The sequence below is a fragment of the Heterocephalus glaber genome, unplaced genomic scaffold (assembly GCF_053883595.1).
Source record: "Heterocephalus glaber isolate CG9 unplaced genomic scaffold, H.glaber_assembly_v1.0 deba00001788, whole genome shotgun sequence".
NCBI classification, from domain to species: domain Eukaryota; kingdom Metazoa; phylum Chordata; class Mammalia; order Rodentia; family Bathyergidae; genus Heterocephalus; species Heterocephalus glaber.
Genome location: NW_028258471.1, coordinates 1,875,532 through 1,896,419, shown reverse-complemented (window position 1 = coordinate 1,896,419; position 20,888 = coordinate 1,875,532). Strand labels below are relative to the sequence as shown.

Genomic DNA, 20,888 nt, shown 5'->3' with positions numbered 1-20,888 from the left:
TGCTGTATAATTATTTTACCATTATCTGTTCCTTGGGTGATTTGTGTCTATTGTCTCTGTAATGTGGAAATGCCTTATAATGCTGCTCCTCTTCCCACTCCATATTCAGTGCTATTAGGTGGTAGCTTCAAACCAGCCATGAAATCAGCAAATGCGATAGCTTGGGGCTTGATTTATTGATTTGTTGGCTGCTAGACTGAAGAAGTTGATAGGCAGCAAAGAAATATTTCTGCAATATTAAAAAATTATGATTTAATTCATCAGAGATATTCACAGCATTGGCAAATAAGCAGTTTGGACATGCACAGTGCCAAAGCAAGAAGAGGTTTGAATTTAATGGTTATAATTTTACTTGGGTAAGAAATAATGTAGTAGAATGATTACATATAGGAATAATGACAATAAATTTATTGGAAACAGAGTAAGAGGATGATCCACAACTTCATTTGCTAAATCAGTTCAATTGCAACCACTGCTTGGCAGCAAATATAAGAGTTCAGCAAAAATCATCAAAAACATTCCTTGAACATCAATTGGCTCAATGGGATTTACAGTAGAAAGCATTATGTATTTTATTATTATTTTTAAATCATGCTACAGTGTTTATATCAGTGACATTTATAGTAAGTACCTGTATATCATGTTTTTAATTTTTTCTGGAGGGTGGGTTGTTATGCCCATACCAGCACATCACCTGTGAACTGCAATCCTTTAAAGGAGACACTATCCCAAGGGCCACACTGTGCAAGGATCCGGCAAATGCCATCTGACCACGTAGCTCCACATGGAGGAGTCTACAGAGTCACACTTTGTTTCTTTCACTTCAATTTGCCTTATATTTATTGAACACTCACTGTGCATTAGAAAGATTTCCTTAAATCATAGTCAGAGCTCCAAGAAATCTTTGAGACATTTAAGCTTAACCTTGTTTTTTAAAAATTGAGATAAAATACTCATCACATAAAATTCATCGTGTTAAGCATTTCAAGGCACGCATTTCAGTGGTTTTTAGTAAACCCACAAGTTATGCAACCATCATGACTGTCTTAGTCCAGGATATTTTTATCACTCCAAAAAAGAAACCATGGACCCACTACACAGACATTCCCCATTTCTCCCCCTCACAGCCCCTATGAAAAAACCACCTGCCTTCTGTCTGGATTAGCCTGTGCTAGGCATTTCATGCAAGGGAATCTTACAGTGTGGGCCCATTAGTTTCTGGCTTTTTCTCACTTTATCTTTCAAGGTCTTCGAGGTTTGCCATGTTGTAGCATGTATCCATACATCATTTCCTTTTATGAACAAACTATCCCATGGGATGAATATATCACATTTTTTATTCATCCAACAGTCAATGGGCATTGGGTTATTCTCACTTTTTTGCTACGATGAATTGTATTGCTATGCACATTAATGTACAGGTTTTGTTTGAACATGTTTTTAGTTCTCTTGGCTGTGGAACTTCTGGGTGATGGGGTAACTCTGTTTCACTTCTTGCAGAATTATTAGCCAGGCTCCATAGTGGCTGCACCATTTTGCAAGGCCACCATCAGTGCATGAGAAAATGCCTCAGCTTCACATAAGGATTCTAAGGCTCAGGAAGACTAAGTGACTTGCCCAGCTGGGGATTTAGCTCAGTGGTTCTGTCGCCTGCCTTGCAAGGTCAAGGACCAGAGTCCAATCCCCAGTACCAAAACAAACAAACAAATAAACCAAAACATGGCACACTAAGTGACTTGCCCAAAGCCACTACGTAATTATTTCACCATTGTCTGTTCTTTAGTGATTTGTGTCTGTTTCTGTAATGTGGAAATGCACCCAAAGGCCAGGTGCTAAGCTCTGTCTAGCATATGACTTGGAAGGAAAATGGGCATTGTAGAAAAGCATGTAATACTTGTGAAAACTAAAGGGATGACTTTTCATTTACTCTGAGTTTACCAGAAAACTCAATTAATCAGCACTCACCTGTGTCTGCCCTGCTGAAGCTCCTCCTTCCAGCAGTGCTCTAGCCTAAGCCTTGGCCTTGGAAGTAAGATCTCTCTGCAAACCCATTGCTAATGGTACTTGTCTGCTACCAGGTTTCAGTTTCTCTGTTTCTGGCAGCGCTAGGGAATTGAACCCAGAGCCTGGCACATGTTAGGCAAGCACTCTACTACTACGCCACCCTCCCAGTCAGAGTACTGATCCTTTTCCCTCCCAATTATCCAAACAAAGATCTAGTTACCTGCTGTAAGCTCGGGCTCGTGATTTCTCAGAGCCCTGATTCTGGTTCCTTAGTGGAGGATCGAAGGATTCTCCTGATTCAGGCTCCACGGCCCTGCCAGACAGCTGTTTCTCCTCACTCTGTGCTGAAGTAGGGCCAAAAGAACTATAGATCACTCCACACTCCCAGCGCCTTCATGCCTTCAAGATTTTTCCAAATCAATTTTGAAAACAGAACTGATAGCCTTCTATGTGTCAATGTGGAGATTCAAATTAATAGATTTCCTACTGGGAAAAAATACACTTACAACCACCATTTTAAAATAAATCCCTCATTAAGCAAATGATAACAATAGAATCTGACACATAAAATAGAATCTGATAGAAACAAATACAGGTAAAATTTGATATACTTAAAAGTGTAGGAGTAGACCAAAGTAGGAAATTATTAATTCTCTCCAGGAGTAGTCCATTGAAGGTTTCACAGAGGATGGAATCCCAGAGCAGGGTTTGTAGGATAAAGAGGAGTTCACCATGAACATGGAGGAAAAGCAGCACAAGCAGAAGCAACAGACACTGGAAAGGTGGATGGCAAAACCAAAAGATGTGAAGGAATTCACAGCAGTGCTGGAGAGCTGGAGTGGAGGGAGACAGGCTGGAGAATGGCAGGAGATAACCCTAGCGGGGTGGGGAGATTCAATGGAGCAGGCAGACCCACTGTCTTGCCTTTGCCTAGCAAACCATCCCTTCTCAGACTGCCCTTCTCCCCACGGTGGAGTTAACTCTGGTCTCTTTTGTTATCTATGCTCAGTACAGACCTCTATACTGCTCTCGCTGTGGAACGAGTTCTCAGTGAATTCATCAGGATTTCCCCACTTCAGATTGCAGCTCCAGGAAGACAGAGCCAAACAGTTTATATTCCCAGCATCCAGTACTGTGTCACTTCCTACAGAGCTCTGAAACTTCAATTAAAATGCAGGCTTTGACCCAGCAGGTGTCAGTGGAGCTGAAATGTCACATTTCTAGCAAGCCCCAGGTCCATGCCACAGCCTATACTTTGAGTAGTAAGGACTTGACCAAAGCCCAGACATGTGGTGGCTGGACTAGAGCTGCTCCTGGAGTAAGTACCTCACTTCCGCTTCCTGGTCCTTACAAAAGGATTCCACATCATGCGGCAGAGGGTTCTCAGGCAAGGGAAGAGAAACCATGGTGGAAATTCTCCTTCACTAAGCCCCTTCTTTCCCCCTGGAAATGCACACCACTGTTGAGTCAGAAGGGCAAGCAAGTCCACATCCTTCAGGTGGGCCCTGCTGGAGTGAAGAGCCAATCAGCTCTTACCATGTTAATGAGTGTCCTTGGTAGGCAGTAGACCTTGAATAATTGATAAACAGAACGGTTCAGTGTTTGGCAGCTCTGGCCAACACTGCTCATTATGTAAGATGATTCACTCAGTTCTGTGGAACAAATCATTCCAAGGTCTAACTCTACTTCCCTTGTGAATTTTTTTTAGAATAAAAAGCATGCACCTGTAGAATTCATATGCATGCAACTGCATCCAGAATGGAAATGACAGAACTCATCTGAACCCCACAGTCCATAATAGATCAACCTCAGAGACCTCTGCCAAGGGGCTTAGCTTTGGGAACAACTTCTTTCCTGGAAGAGAAAGAAGATATAGATATCTAAAGTCACTGCTGGCTACAAAGATGGCCGGAGCAGAGTGAATCAAAATGAGACCATCTTCCCCAATAAAGCTTGTTATTTGCTAGGTTTGGTGAAGGGACAATTTGTAATCAAATTGTATGCCTACATTTTAGACTGTGCATCTGGGAGCTAATTTGGTGTGCCCAATTTCTGTTAGCCATGTGTGTCTAAGTTCTTAGGGAGACCTTGTGATTAAACCCAAAGAAGAGTTTAATTCTGCTCTCAAAGCCTCATATCAAGTGCATGTCAAGATTCTGTGATTTGCCTTTATCCCAAGTCTGGGAATTTCTGTTTCCCCCTCCCAACTCATCATTTGATGAAAACATGTCTATTTGTTTTGTAAAATCAAGTAAAACTAACCATCTCACTGTACACATTTCTGTACTGGTTTGCACATGGGCAGATTCAGCCCAGGTGGATCTGTAGTGAGAGAAGGAGAAGGCAGCAGTCCAAGACACAAAGCTTCTCCTTTGTCCCTCAGGAATGAGGCACCAAAGCTTCATGCTGCTGAGATCTAAGTGTGAGTCCTGGACAATATTCTCCATTTCTTTCTAGTCCCAAGTCCTGCTCCAGTTCTCAGATGCCGAGGGGGCTTCCAATCCCCAGAGTATAATCTGGACCCAGCCTGCATCTCTGCTGCCTGTCTCCAGCAAGGCCTTGGCCTGAACTGGGCTCTGAGCAGGCCCACCCTACAAGGACTAGGTTCCCTGCCAGACTGGAACAAACCAGCTCCAGAGGAGTGTCTGCAGCCCAGAATGCCCAGCTCTGGTAGAAGAGAAAGCAGCCCTCCTTCTCCTACTCTGAGTCTGACCTCATTCTGAGGACCTAATGAGTTGGCATCCTCTGAGGGTAGAGAGAGGAGACCGGTGTTAGTTCTGTTATTTTCCTGGAAGCTTCTCAATCACTGGCTAAGTAAAAAGCCAGAAAACACACAGCTAGAAACACAATGAGCCTCAATGTCTTCTTTCTTCTCTGGCTCCTCCAGCATAGATGCGTGTGGTGCGCAAACTCTCATTGCTCTCCCTGATGCACATTTGAAGGGGCAGTGTCTGTACAACCTTTGTCTTCCAGCTGATTCTGGGGTAACTGAGGATACTGGTCCCAGTTCCATCATTCCTGCCTTAGCTGTTGCTTTTAAGCTCAGTGTTCCTTTTACTGCAGAGAGGCATCCTGTGTACCGCAGTAGTGGCACAGATGAGGAAGAGATGGGAACATATGCCAGGTAAGGACACACAGCCATGTGATGCTGAGGGCTGCTTCCCCACACACCCCTTGAGGCTGGGATCACAGTCAAGTCTGTTGTTGATGGGGACCCCTTCTGGGAAGTAGGGAGGGCACTTCATGGGAACTGAGATTGTGAATCATAGATGTTGGAGTGTTGTTGGAGGAGAGCTTCAGATCGGCTGGTCGCCACGCATCTGACATTGGCTTTGCAGGACATGATGAATAGCCTGTATCCATCTGGATACTCTCAAAATCATGCAAAGATTTTCTTAGTGGAAATACCTGAATGCAAGGTATAGAAAAGGAGCCAGAGAAGGCTGAGAAAGCAACACCAAATGTAAGCCTGACCCTGATTGACAGATAGGGAAAAACAACCACAGGACAACTAGGTGGAGCTCAACTAGAGCAGAGGAGAGAGTCCACATCGGGAAGCTGGGGCGCAGCAGAGATGCACTCCAGCTCCCAGGGCACTCCTGGGGCAGGCTTGAGACCAGTGCTCAAGATCCTGGATCACAGGATTTCTGCCCAGCCCTGGTTAAAAGGCAAGGAGCATAGGCTGGGCCCGTAGCATTTTATTTTAATCCCAAATTTACCTCTGTAGTAAAAATCCAATCAATACAAGGCTTTAGTCCTTCCCTGAAGTCCATTCCTAATTTCCACCTAGCCCTAAATGACACCTAGGCAAATGCTGGTTTCCCATAGGAAGAGAGCATTTGGAATGCCCACTGAGTCAAGATCTTGCCATCCTTTTCTGTAAAAATCAATAGCAATTCTAGGACACTTGGAAACAGCTATTTTGGAAAACCTTGAGGAAATGGCTAAAAATACCGCAAAATTGCCAAGTGTTACAGAAATTCTTAGTGACAGCATATAGCATTATGGGAATCATGCTCTTCAGTTTATTTGGGGAGCGCCTACATTCAGCCCCCAGGGCCTCTGCCTGAATGTTATGATCCTGCATCACTGGCCTCTGATTTCTGATGTCATCCTTCTGATGAGCCCGGGGTGTTGCTATGGAAAACATACACAGCTGGTGAACTGAAGTCAGGCTGTTTCCAGGTTTGAGTCTGACTGGTACACACTCCACATCTCCTGGCCAGGGTTCATATTCAGAGCTTCACAACACACAACACAGACAGACAGATACACACATACACACACACTCACGCACACAACACACCACGAAAAGAGAAATCAACTGGTAAACAGTTTCCAATGATAGACTATAATTTTTTTCCACTTGATTCTCATCTGATAAAATGTGAGTTCTGAAATTTAGAAATATTATGATGGAATCCGTTTCCCTTACATCCTATTTGCAGCATTGCCAATATTATATTCTGAGCAACTAGGAAAAGTAAATAAGAAAGAAGAGTTTTAAGGAAAGAAAACTATGTTTTAAATACCAATTCTATTCCAACACTAGATCAAAGATCGACACAAGGACATAGAAAAATGATTTATAGTAAAACACAATGATTTAAAATTGGCATCCTTGGGGCTAGGGATTTGGCTCAGTGGTTCTGCCACTTGCCCCGCAAGCACAAGGTCCCAAGTTCGATTCTCATACCAAAAAAAAAAGAGGATAAAATTGGCACCCTCTGCAATAATATGGATAAATTTCAGAAATATTAAGTTGGGCAGAAGAAGCCACAAACAAAAGAATATCTGCTTTGTAGTTTCATTTATGTGAAGTTCAAAACCAATCTATAGTAATAAAAGTTGGAATTGCTGTTTGTCTAGGGGAGGTAAGGGGTGAATTAATTAGAAAGGATGGAGAAGAAAACTTGGGTGCATATATTGATTTTGGTGGTGGCAGATGGTTCAATACATTCAACAATGTCTTGAGTTTATCTCTTCTGTTCCTAAGAGGCTGCTCTTATGTAATCAGGAAAGTTTTGTGAGCCAGTTGTTAAATGCTTGCTAGCTTGAAATGGGCCATGGTGGAAGTATTTAAACCATGAAATCAACAAATGCTACAAATCATGTTTTGAGGGTTTTTTTTTCCTAGAGAGCTAGTTTATCAGCACATTCCTAAAAATATTTAACAAATTCATCAAGTCATATACTTAAGATTTATGAATTTTATGGTATATAAATTATACTTCAATAAAACACTGGTAGCAGAGAAGGGAGAAAAAGACAAGCAGTGTCTTTAATTAGTGAACTAGTCCAGTTGTGTTCATGACATTCATGTCCTCATGTGCCTTTTCAAGCCCTTATATGTTTCATTTGTAAAATTTTTCATCATTTTACTATAACCCAATTAGATAGCTGTCTCGATACAATACTCTTTAAGTTGTTGCATCACATTTGATTTACATATAGCTAGTTTTGATAAAATATCTAACCTAATTTTTACCACCACTCTTATTGACACCCAGAACACATAGGTGTGTCCTATTTTTTAAAAGTTTGATATGATAAAGTTTGATATACCAAACAATGCAAATATTAATTACTGATATTAATTTAGTTCACAAGGTATTCTTTTTAATTAAGTTCCCCATTACTTTTATGCTTTATTTTCATTATCTTGTGTTTTGTGGGGTGATTCAAGCTATAAAAAGAGCTATGACCATGTGAAATTCAAACATAAAAAGGCTTTAAAAATGCCTCTCCCAGAAGCTCTCCCCAGCCTCACTTTCAAAAGGTAGCCATGGTTAAAAATGAGGACATGGTCATCCAATCTTTTTCTATATCTACATTCTATGCATATCAAAATATATAAGTACATATGCATACAGCACCCTTTCTAAAGACAGTTTATAAAGCACACACACTTTCTAAAAACAGAGCCGGGCATGGTGATACAGACCTGTAATTCCAGGCTTCTGGGAGGCTGAGGCAGAAGGATTATGAGTTCCAGCCCAAACTGGGCATTTTAGTGACTTACCAAGACCCTGTCTCGAAATTTAAAAAATTAAAAAGGATTGGGGATGAGGTTCAGTGAGAAGGCCCCAGGTTCAATCCCCAGGACCAAAAATAAATAAAGACAAAAATAAGATTATATGTAATCTTATACAGCTGCTTTTTTTTTTTTTTTTTTTGGAGGTGCTGAGGATTGAACTCAGGGACACTCTGCCACTGAGCTATATCTTCAGCCCTTTTAATTTTTTTCAAGCTCCCACATAGCTGGGATTACAGGCGTGTGTCACAGTCTTTAAAAACTTCATATGATATGTGCCACTATTTAATCAGTCTCCTCCTGCTGAACATTCAGTCACCTCCCAAACTGTCATCACTGCAAAATGCTATAATGAACACCCTTGTATTAGGTTGAATCATTTGGAATTACTGCTTTTGTATATTGAAAATGTCATAGGATTTATATTTTTATAAGATGTACTTTCTGAAATGGATTGTACATCAAAGGATACGTGCATTTTAAAACTTTGATGACTACTACATTACTCCACTGAAGAATATGCTACCTTATACTGTGCTTAATACCCTACACCCTTGACAATAATAAAAGCTTTCAATCTTTTTAATTTCTACTAGAAAACTATCCTTCCGTGCTCAGATTCGCTTTTCTTTCTTCATTAGTGAAGAGGCTGCACATCTTTCTGCATGCATATGGTGCCCAGAGCATCCCAAACATCCCTGGATTCTCCGAAACTCTCCAACTCCTATACGCAAAAAGAGAGTCAAGCCTCTCTTTGGAAGAATGAACGCAAGCCTATCCTCAAAGCGCTCCTCTTAGGAAGCTGGAATGGCTTGTTTTTCTTCCTTTGAATTCCTGTTTGAGTCTATTGCTGGACACGCAGATGTGTATTTTCTCCCCTTGGAATGAACTCCTTTGACCTCAGTCTTCTGTTTTCTGAATTTGAATCGCCTGAAAACCCCTCTGGACTTGGGTCAGAGAAGCAGGGAGGAAGCCGTCAGCAAGCCGGGTCTTGCCGCAGTGTCGCCCGCCTGCCAGCAGAGGGCCTGGGCAGCTTGGTGCCTCCTTCCTGATCTCCATTTTCCCACCCTTAACAATCCTGTCTCTCCCTAGCACAGGGAGGCAATTGCCCGCTTCTGCTTCGGCAGACTCATTTACTGAATTAAAGTCGTTTGGCTTCCACCATAGCAATTAGTATGCAAATTACCGGTATATTACCTGCCGAGTCATAAATTACATTGACAAACTTAATATTCACAGATTCAACATACCCGTGTGGGTAATTTTTCTATTTTTCAGTAGCTGTAGGCCAGGGCGATTCGCCTTATTGAACCATTACACATTAAATCAACAGTTGAAAAATTAACCATTTCTCAAAGCATTTTGTTATGCATTTATTTCTTTCAGCAAGCAATAAAGTGGAACTTTAAATATGTGATGTGTCTTAGTGTGCTAAACGACTGGTAAATACATTTAAGTCTAAAGTAGTTCTTTTGTAACTTAAAAAAAATGAGAGAGAGACAACAAAGGAAAATCTATACCCTAATGCAATCTATTGAGTTCTCTTCAACATCATTAAAACCAAATATTTTGCAGTTCCCACAAGTGTGAGGAACCATTAATCCCCCACATGTGGGTCAAGCTAATGCTGCTCACGCATAGAATAAGATTCAAGCTTCATAAATCATCACCAAGGTGTTTCACTATGGCAAACCATTTGAGCACGGGTCATTAACTCCTTAAATTAATTATGCTCACACATACTCCAGTTTTGAGTAAATAAGCTATTGAACTTTCCAATTAAGAAAGGGGTGGAATGAGTCTAAGTGTGGGTGGACAGGTTCAAGTCTAATGATACCAACATAATCCTTCTGCTTTCATCCACCCAGTAAGAGCCGTTCTCAGAATGTAGACCATGCCAGACTGCAAAGAACCACGTGACTGACATCTTCCATTTGCTGCTTAACTTTGAAAAGTATTTGGCTTGCACAGAGAGCACTACCCTCAAACCAAAACCAAAAAACCCCTCTGGAGATGGGAGAGAGACAGAGCAAAAAAGCACTCTGTTGCCACAGTCTTTGCCTGTGGTGGCTCTTGTGTCTCCCCTCCACTCCACCCTACCTGGAATGGGCACCATCACTTCCAACTCTGCAAGAAGAGCCAGTTTGGGCCTGCCTTTCCTGCTCCACAGCTAGCTCACTCCTTTCTTCAGGGAACTCGGGTCTGGAGAGGAGAGGAATTGTTTTCTTTTCAGAGCCTCCTTGGAGGGTGAAACAAAGGGAAGAAAGAAGAGATTCACCTGTCTTTTGATCACATATTCAATAAGAAGCAAGTGAGTTCATAGTGTCTACTGCTGCTATGTCACCCATCAAAATACTTCAGTGAGGTGTCAGCATAGAATTGCATACTTTATTTAAAAACACAATTTTAAAAACTGCTGGATTATTAGTATGAATTTCAAAGTAAGAGTACAAAGACCTTATTCATCAAAGAAGAGATCTCCTTTTAAAAAATTAATTAAAATTAATCACTTTTAGTCAACAAAAATTATATAGGGCCAGGGATGTAGCTCAGTGGTGCCACACCTGCCTGGCAAGTGCAAGGTCCTGAGTTCGATCCCCGGTACTGGAAAAAAAAATTGTATAGATTTATCATATCCAACATATTTTTTTCCCAGTACCGGGGATCGAGCTCAGAACCTTGTGCTTTTGAGGTAGGCGCAGTGCCACTGAGTCAAATCCCCAGCCCCTCCAACATGATATTCTGAAATTAGTGTATATTGTGGAGTGGCTACATGGAGCCAATTAATGTATGCATCACCTGGAATGCTTATCAGTCTTGGGGTGAGAACATAAAATCTTCTCTAAGATTTCAAGAATTTTCAAGAATACAATATATTGGGCCAGGGATTTAGCTCAGTGGTGCAGCTGTCTGCTTCGTAAGCTCAAGGTCCCGAGTTCGATCCCTGATACCAAAAAAAAAAAAAAAAAGAATCCAATATAGTGTTACTCTAGCCAGGTGTTGTACAATAGATCTCCAAATTTATTCCTCCTGCCTAACTGAAATTTTGTATTCTTTCACTAACTCGCTCATCTCAGCCCCTAGTCCTTGCTTTTTTTGCTCTCGGCTTTGCTCTCTGCTTCGCCGAGTTCAACCTTTTTAGATCCCACACCTAAGTGAGATCATGTGGTTTTTGTCTTTCTGTGCCCGGCTTATTTCACTTAATATGACATATTCCAAGTTCATCCATGTTGTCACAAAGAACAGGATTTCCTTCTTTTAAAAGCTGAATAGTATTCTATTGTGTATATATGTTACATTTTCTTTTTCCACTCATCCATGACAGACGAGTTGATTCCCTACCTTGTTATTGTGAATAATATTGCAGTGGATATAGGAGTTTGGATAGCTTTTCAACACACTAATTTCATTTCCTTTTTATATGTACCCAGTATGGGGATCACTGTATCATATGATGGTTCTATTTTTAATATTTAAAGACTTCTCCATACTGCTTTTCATAACAGCTGTGCTAATTTGCATTCCTACCAGCAATGTACAGGGTTCCATTTTCTCTGTATCTTTTCTCTTTTGACAAGAACCATTCTAACAGGTGTAACATTCTAACAGGTAAAATATTGTGGTTTTAATTTGCATTTCCTTGATGATTAGTGACATTGAGCAGTTTCTCATACATCTCCTGAGCATTTGTGTGTCTTTTTCTGAGAAGCTCTCGGCTCTCGGAAGGCTTGTGCTGCAGATCATCGTGGCTTTCTTTGGATCTTGCTTCCCTATTCACTGTCTTAATTGTCAAAGGTTTCCTTTCAAAATGAAGTCAGAACACCCAGCCTGGTTTTCAAGGTCTCCTATGTAATACTGGGTAACCACTGCTAACATTTATAAATGCTCCCTCATGACAGGCACCAGCAAGGTGTATTTGTGTGTTATCTCATTTAATTTTTCCAAGACCCTAAGAAATAGGTATCCTTCTTTCCATTTGATAGTGATCTAAACTCTGTTTAATTCTTCCCCCTTCCTTCTTACTGGTCAGGTTCCTGTTTGCCTCACATTTCCTTATGCTTTTGTCCTTGTGCCTTTGCCTAGAAATCATCGAATCTTTCTGAACTACTTCTCTAGGAAAGTCAACATTCAAACAATCATCATCCCCTCTGGAGTGCCATTTTAACCCCTCTGGACTGTCCTGTGTTCTTCACTGTGCCCTCTTAGCAGCACCCTTTCTGACCATTAGAGCATTTGCCACATGCTTGTTTAATTGCTGCCCCCTTGCTAAAGTGTGTACTCCTTCAAGCAGAGGGGTGAACTGGGTATGAGTTCAGCTTATAGTTCAGATGAATTGAAAAGACTGGCTCCTTTCCCAACCAGATTATTTTTCTTTCTATTGAGCTAGGTGAATTCCTTACATATATTTTGCATATTAACTCCTTAACACATATCATTTGTAATCATTTTCTTCGGCTCCATAGGTTTTCTTTTCACTCTGTTGGTTGTTTCCTTCACTGTGCAGCAGATTTTTAGTTTGATGTAATCCCATTTGCCTATTTTCACTTTTGTTGCCCATATTTTGAGGGTGATCGTTGACCAGATCCAATGTCATATAGTGTTTCCCCTATGCTTTCTTCTACTAGTTTTACAATTTTGAGAACAGGCCCTCTTTACTCATTCATTGTAGAAATAATATTTGAAGAGATGCTAAATGCAATACATGGTTTTTAGGCAGAAATGGCAAGAAAAATATGATTAATCATACATATAAATCGTACTTTCTTATGGGGCTACTCAAAAACAGTTGGTGAAAGAAAGTCCTGATGAATTAAAGTTCTAACAAAGACTTTGTTGCTAAGCAGGAAGCTATGGCCGTTTCCTAAGGGTAAAGGCTAGATCTGAGTGAGAATGGCTGGAAGAAAAGGACTGCCAGAGATGAAGAAGCATTACTAAGTCAGAAAAATATGTGAGGAAATAATGCCAAGATAATTCAAAAATCAGATTAATCAGTCCACAAGTTCAAAAATCATTTGTAAGAAGAAAAATAGGTAAATATGGTATTAGATATGACAATGAAATATTAAGTTCCTGTCCTGTTGATTAGAAGCAAAGTATAAATACAGTGGTGCCTCAGTTCACGAACTTAATTTGTTCCACGATTCTGGGGAAGATGGTCACGTTCCTGTGAGGAAGATGGCTGTGGTCGTGTTCATCACTCGATATAGTGTTTGCAAATGGAAGCAAAATTTTGCTGAATGTTTCTGTTCACAAACTGAATTGCTCCAGTATAGAAGCATTTGTGAACTGAGATATTACTATATTTGCTCTCACCACTTTTATACATTGACTGAAGGTCATGGCCAAGTCAATAAGGCAAGAAAAATAAGAGCATAAAAAAATTAAAAAGAAGAAAAAGTAAAATAATCTGTATTCATAAACCACGTGATTACATAACTGGAATATTCCAAGGAATCGTCAAAAGGGAAAATACTTGAATTTAATAAATAAAATCAGTAAAATCTAAAGATATAAAGATGCTTGTGGGTTAGAAGACTATATTGTAATATACCAGTTGTCCCCAATTTGATCTATAGTTTTAATACACCTCCCATTAAAATTCCAAAAGGCTTTGTAGTTGACATTTGCAAGCTGAAACTAAAATTTATATGGAAATATAAAGGACCTAGAATCAACAAAACAATCTTGAGAAAAAGCAAAGTTGAAGAAATATACTACCAGATATTTTAACTTACCATAAAGCTATAGTAAGTAACAAAGTATGGGTATGGACATAAAAGTAGACAAGTGGATCAACTGAACTCAGTGGGAAATCCAAAAATAGACCCACTTATGTGGTAAATTGATTTCTAACAAAATGGATCGATGCAATTTAATAAGGAAAAGAAAAACTTTTCAAAAATTGGTGCTTGATGAACTAAATATCCATATGGAAAAAAATAGGCTTCACCTCATACTTCACCACATATAACTTGCATAACCAAAAGTTATACAAGTTATAAGAGCTAAAACTAGGAAGCTCTTGGAAGAAAACATCGGAAAATATATTCTCAACATGGGATAAATGGAGATTTGTTAGAGAATGCTAACATCAAGTAAAAATTGATAAATTAGTAAATTATATATATCCAAAAGGCTCAGGCACAAAACATGAAAAGAAACACTACAATTCAGTAATAATAAGATAAACACATTGTAAAATGTCAAAAGACTTGGGCAGCTACTTTATAAAAAAGAATGTAGAGTGTCGAATAATCACATGACAAGATGCTCAGCATCATTAGCCAGCATGAAAATCACCAGTCTTGGCTTATTCCATATGGAAAATGTATTCTCCTATTTTTTGTCTAGGAGTTTTCCGGTTTCAGCTTTTATGTTAGGGCTTGCACTCCATCTTGAGTTTAAAAGCCACAGTGAGATACCACTCCACACTTTTTATAATGGTTGCATTTACAAAGACTGGCCATACCAATGGTCACTGCAGGTGAGTATTTAAAGTAGTACAATCATGTTGAAAAACAATTTGGTAGTTTCTTATAAACATACATAGAAGATTATGTATTGGTACTGTATTCATATAGCAAAAAATCCAAACATTCTCTCAATGAGGGAATGGATAAACAAATGGTGTATAAACAAATCGATACAATGAAATTCTACTTAATAAAAAGAAATGAAATACTGATAAACACAATATGGATAAATCTCAAAGCATTGTGTTGAATGAATGAAATTAGACACAAAGGGAGCACATATTGTAAGAGCCTGTAAAGCTGATCAGAACATAGAAATTCGGAATTTCACTGTGGGCTAAAGTAGTTTGGCAAGACCTCAGGAAGACATGCATTAATTGCTTACTCACCATCTTATCATTCACCTTTTAAATTTAAAACATTTATTGAAGCATAATTACATATGCTAAAATGCACAGTTCTTAGATATATGTTCTATGAGTTTTGACAAATGTATATACCCAAGTACCCAACACATAGGTAAGACATAAAATTTTGCTACAATCCTTCCTGAGATTTAGTTTCAGCTTGGTGTGACCTGAAGTCGTGATCTGTGTTTTAATTTTTATGTCAAGGAAATATATGCATGTCCTTGCCCCTCAGGCTTCACTTCCTCAGGAGTTTAAGTCTAGCCAAGTGTCCTGACAGCCACTTCAGGCCTTGCCAGTTCTAAGGTGAATTCAGACGCTACTGAGTTCTAAGATAGAGCACAGAGATCATGACTCCACATTCTTAGCTCCAGGCAAAATCTCAGCTTGTTCCTCAGGCTGTAAGAGACCTCAGGGATGGTGACCCATACTGCTGAGAGAAGATGTGTTTCAACAAACTCAAAGGGTTGATAATGGTTGGAAATAACAAGGCCAAGAAATCTCCTATTTCTTTATTTTTGCATACAAACCAAACACAAATTTTAACAACTTAAAAGAAATAAATGGAGAAGGGCATAGTGGCATGTGCCTATAATCCCAGCACTCTGAGAGGTTGAGGCAGGAAGGTAGAAAGTTTGAGACCCACCTGGACAACTTAGCAAGACCCTGTCTCAGGACAAAAAAGTAAAAAAGGGCTGCCATGTAACTCACTGTGAAGGACCTGGGTTCATTCCCCAATACAAAAACATAAATGGGTTATAGCTCAGTAGGAGAATACATACCTAGCATGTGCATGGCCCTGAGTTCAATATCCAACTCCAAAGAAAGAAGAAAAAAAAAGGAAAAGAAATAGGGAATTTGTGTTGTGTTTTTAAAAATTATGAACAACCAGGTGTGGTGGGGCATGCCTGTAATCACAGCACTCAGGAGGCTGAGGCAGGAGGATTGCTATGAGTTGGAGGCCAACCAGGGCTACATAGTGACTTCAGGGCCAGCCTGAACTGTATAGTAAGACTCTGTCTCAAAAAAATATTAATTAATTAATTAAAATTCTGAGCAAAAGTCCTAATATTTTGTGGGAGACAGCTTAATTTTATCTTCTGAGAGTTCCTGTCCCTAATCTTGGCCTTGCTTTCTTGCTGTGTCATTGACAGGAGGCTAGGAGGGACAGGATAGTGAGAGAGATATTTTCATTTTGGCTGCTTGATCCAGGAGTTGGATTACAGTCACGTGGCTCTGGAACTGTGAGACCAGTAGATTTATATTTTTAGAGGCAACTAGTAGAGTATATATGGAAAACAGGTCAAACGTTATAGGGACAAGGTGTTGACAACTTGCGGTCACTTCATTTCCTCAAGTCAGCTTGCTCTGCAAGTGTTAGCTGTGTAAGCATCTCTTGTCTCCCTTCAGACATATGGAAGTCAGACAGGCAGTATTTAAGTGACTGGCATAGTCAACCCAGGAACTTACTACCACGCATTGAGAATTCAGCCTCCTAACTTCAAATCCATTCTCCTACCTTGATCCAGGGCCATTTCCTCTTTAATCCAATGCACCATATTAGGGCTTATGGACTTGAACCTTCAGAATTCAAGCACATTTCCCAAGAGTAGAATAATCATTCACTGGAGATTTTTATGAGAGCAAAATACATTTTCTTATCATCCAAAGAAAAGGCACTGGAATTTCCTGTTTCCTTCTCTAACCATAATTATACCTGTCTACCCCTATGGGAATGAAGTCAATTCTCCTGAAATGGAGAAGGATATAATCTCAATGCTCCATTCCATGCCAGGTGCTTTGTTACAGAGGCCAGATAGAGTCATGGTGAGGAAGGACTTGTATATCTCAAAGCAATAAGCACCAGCAGGATAACCATGAAAGTCAGGCCATGCATTGTCTTGAGACAAAACTCTTTAAATTCCCCTGTCTTCCCTTTAGCCTATCCACATCTGAACTCTGCACACTCAGCTGAGAAAGAAAAAATGACTTCAACATAGAGGAGCTACTCCCAACCACTATGATAGCTCAGCTGGTGCTGCAAAACAACAGGTCATAATTTAGGGAAAATCAAAGAAATTCCATCTCTTTTCACTACCTTGGAGAAATTTGCAAGGGCACAGAAGAGAGGTGAGAGAAGGTACAGGGCTAACAGTATAACTAATCCCTGCCTTTCTCCCCTTCTAAGCCTTGACCTGAAGACATGAGGATGTTAAATATATTGGAGAAGCACCAAAAGAAAGGACATTCTTCCTCAGTTCCTGTCTGAGTCTGTTTTCTATTGCTATAATTGAATACTATAGAGTGAATAACGGAAAAGAAAAAGAGCTTTATCTATTGCCTTAGTTACTTTCTCATTGCTGAGACAAAATACCTGACACCCACAAGTTAAAGTAGAAAAGGTTTATTTGGCTCACAGTTTTGTAGAGGTTTCAGTCCACAGTCAACTAGCTCCAAGGACAGGATAACAAGGGGCATCAGAGAGGAGAAACAGTACATAGTATGGCAGACAAAAGGCAGTGAAGCAGCAAGCAACAGCAGAAGCCAGCCTGCCTCTCCTTTTTATTCCAAACAGGCTACAAACTTTTTGGGTGGTGCTACCAACAACCAACATGGGGCTTCTGTTTTCAGCAAATCCATTCAGACCCACCCAGAACTATTCTAATTCCAGTCAGTGGACAAATTTAGTACCACACACCCTTAATTCCAGTATCACACACTCATGATCCAAGCAGCTCCAAAAAGCCCTATCTCTGAGAGCATGAGGCTTTGGGGGGACATCGAGATACAAGCCACAACATTTGGCTCACAGCTTAGGAGGCTGGGAAAGTCAAGGGGAGTTGGCTATATTTGGCCATGTCTTTCTTGCTGACGGAGATTGTGCAGAATCACAGGGCAGCTAAAGTTATCATGGGGAAACAGAGACTGAGAGTTCTAGCACAGGGCTCTTCTGCTTCTTATAAAACTACAGATCCATTCAGTTAGGACCCTGCATTTATGGCCTCATTTACTCTTAATTGCCTTCCAAAGGTCCCATCTCGAAATAATATAGTCAGATTAAGTCTCTACCCTCTTAGTTACACACAGCAGTGATTAAATTTCAACATAAATGTTAGTGGGGTCTCTCAAACCATAGCAGTTCCCATGTTGGATTTTGCAAGTAGAGGTCAAAATGCAGTCACACATACAGAGGCCTACACAGTGCTCATCTTAGTTACTTTCCCATCACTGAGACACAATACCAGACACCCACAACTTAAAGCCGTAGAGGTTTATTTTGGGTCTCCATAGTCAGTCAGCTGCCAAGAAAAAAGTGTGGCAGAGGCTCATGGCAAAGGAGAAGCTGCTCATCCACGGAACAGGAAAGGCAGAGTGAAAGGAAGACCTGGGAAGAGAGACACACCCACACAGGTCATGTCCACAATGACCCACCTCTTCCAACAAGACCCTATCTCCTAACAGCAAGTCACCTATTATGCCCCATAATCTAGTCACCTTCCAAACATATGAGGCTTTAGGGGTTGTTTTAGATCAAAACCTAACAGCATTCATGAGCTAACTGCACTACTTGCACTGGATAGATATTGAATGGAGAGACAAGCTGACCTTGCAGCATTCAGGTGACTGGATAGAAACCTTGCAGAAACCCTCAAATCAGTCTCCAGTGAGAACTAAAAGAAAGTTGAGTCATCCAAAGGAGATGGACTATCTTTTCTCTGGGTACTAGAAAGCCAAAAGAATGGATCACAAGTACTAGTCGTAAATAGCAACTTCAGAGGCCACCAGAACACTCAGAAATCCAAAACCTAGTGTGCCTAGCCCATCACTTTCGATGTCAAACAAGAGTGAGCCAGCATGAACAGAACCAGTATGAGGCCAAACATGCCATTTTTCCACAATGACATGATGATATGTAAGTCCTCCTACCCTATTTGGGTGGCATCTTGGGGACAGAAGCAGGAGAAGATAAAACAACCTTCAGAGAGCAATTGCTTTTACTTGAATGACAATATTTCCTATAGGGACAGTTGAACCTATTTTATCAGACTCAAATGGGTGTAATAAGGGTGTAATAGAAAAATCAAAAGAGTTATTATCATTTGAACATTCATTACAGAAAAAATGAAGATGCTCCAATCTCTCCGCTAAGCTAAATTCCACTGTATATTAAAACTTGGAAATATCCACCATAGGTTTACCTTCTAATCTGTTGTTTTCCAAGGATATTAGTAATATGTCAAATATCACTGACTCATTTTTTTAAGAAGCATAACAGGGGGATATCTAGATATCTTAGAATACCAGTTTTTAAGGAGATCCAAAACTGGGAAGTAATGATATAATTGGCCTTATGGATAAAACAAAGGTATCCAATAGTTTTTTGTTCTGTTTTGTTTTGGTACCGGGGAGCAAACTCAGGACCTTGTGCTTACAAGGCAGGCGGCAGAACCACTGAGCTAAATCCCCGGCTCAGTATCCAACAGTTTTAAAAGAAATGGAATAAAATGTTGATCTGCAAATAAAAGATACTACAGATTGACTTAACTCAATCTTATTTCTGTCTTGTTTATAAATTAAAATTGTTCCTTAGCCCCCAAATTTCCACAAATATGGTAATGTATGCTCAATATGTTCAAATCTTCTTGTTCAAAAATATCTTCCAAGACACAAAAATAACTTGTTCATGAGGGTACCCAACTACTGTGACTATCTTACAAGAATTTTGAAAAATGGAAAAACTCCAGAAAAACCAAATATAGTTACATATAGAATAAATGTTCAAAAAGGAGAAAGTCAATGTGATAAACTAGAAATCGGTGGCCTTTATCAGTCTAGACCAGAGTCTAGGACAGAGAATTAGGGCTGGTCCAGGCCCACTTAACATAGATGATGATCAGATAACATCAACATAGGCTCACCATGAACAAATCTTGCCAGACTCATCTCCTTTTGCTCTCAGTGGCACTGATGCTAAACTCATTAGAAGAATGCTTTAGAAATTCTGCCCTTGAGTTTCAGCAGGGGCTTTGGCATGATGGCATGATGACAGAGGGAACATGGGAGATGAGTCCCAGTTCCAAGATCTGCAACTTATCAGAGTGGTGATCAGTGCCAGTCCTGGTGGAAGCTCTGGTGTGGTCTGGGCAGCTCTGTTCTTGATTTGGTTCTGTTTTTAAAGTAATTACTTCAAGCCAATAGTAATAGTGGCTTCTGAAATTCATTGGTGATACGAAGCTGAAGGGTGGGGCTAATGTGTATGGGGACAACATCAGAATCCAAAAAGAGCTCAACAACCTAAAAAGATGAGCGGTTCTAACCCAATTTACATTTAATAGTTCTGCTCCTTGATGTTGGGTCCTCTACATCCCCCTTTCCAGAAAAGTCAGCAACAAAAACAGCATGTCAGTACAAAAGACAGAATAACTTCAAGTTCAGGTGTACATGCACTGGAGTCAGAACTCTTTAGGCAAGTCTCCACTCATTTGAGCCTCCACCTATCCAGAAAAGGGAACTAAGGGTACTTACTGCATCACTGGGTTGATGTGAGGCATACATGAGACGCAAAAGATGCAAAGCATTTAGTACATTGCCTTGCGCATAATAAGCACTCAACAGATAACTATATATAGTTAAATGCACACACGGTGGCTCAGCAGGAGCATGTGTGAAAAAGACTTGTGGTTTTAATAGACTTCAAGTTCAAAATGAGCCAATAATCTGATGTGGTCTCCAAAAATAGCTGATTAGACCTTCAGCTGTCTTTAAAGTGCCATGGTAGGCTGAATAAATGGAGTGACAATTCTCGCCAGATTCCACACGGAGGGAAGCATGGTTTCTGATCCTAGTATCCAACCATTAGAACAGACCTGATGCACTGAAACCCTGCACCCAGGACAGCCTTTGATAGCAGGAGCTCTTATTCCTATAGCCTGTGAAGAACTGGACTTAGTTACTTAGGCTGGAAAGAAT

The 20,888-nt window shown here is 40.2% G+C and overlaps 1 long non-coding RNA gene across 1 annotated transcript in view; it reads right to left on the bottom strand.

Moving 5' to 3' along the window:
* Positions 1-17,600, bottom strand: part of LOC110347236 (uncharacterized) — a 37,675-nt gene extending 20,075 nt beyond the window's left edge. The window contains exon 1 of the long non-coding RNA XR_002391703.2: positions 2,225-17,600. This is a non-coding gene — a long non-coding RNA (uncharacterized LOC110347236). The remainder of the gene's footprint in view (positions 1-2,224) is intronic.
* Between the last annotated feature and the right edge of the window lie 3,288 nt (positions 17,601-20,888).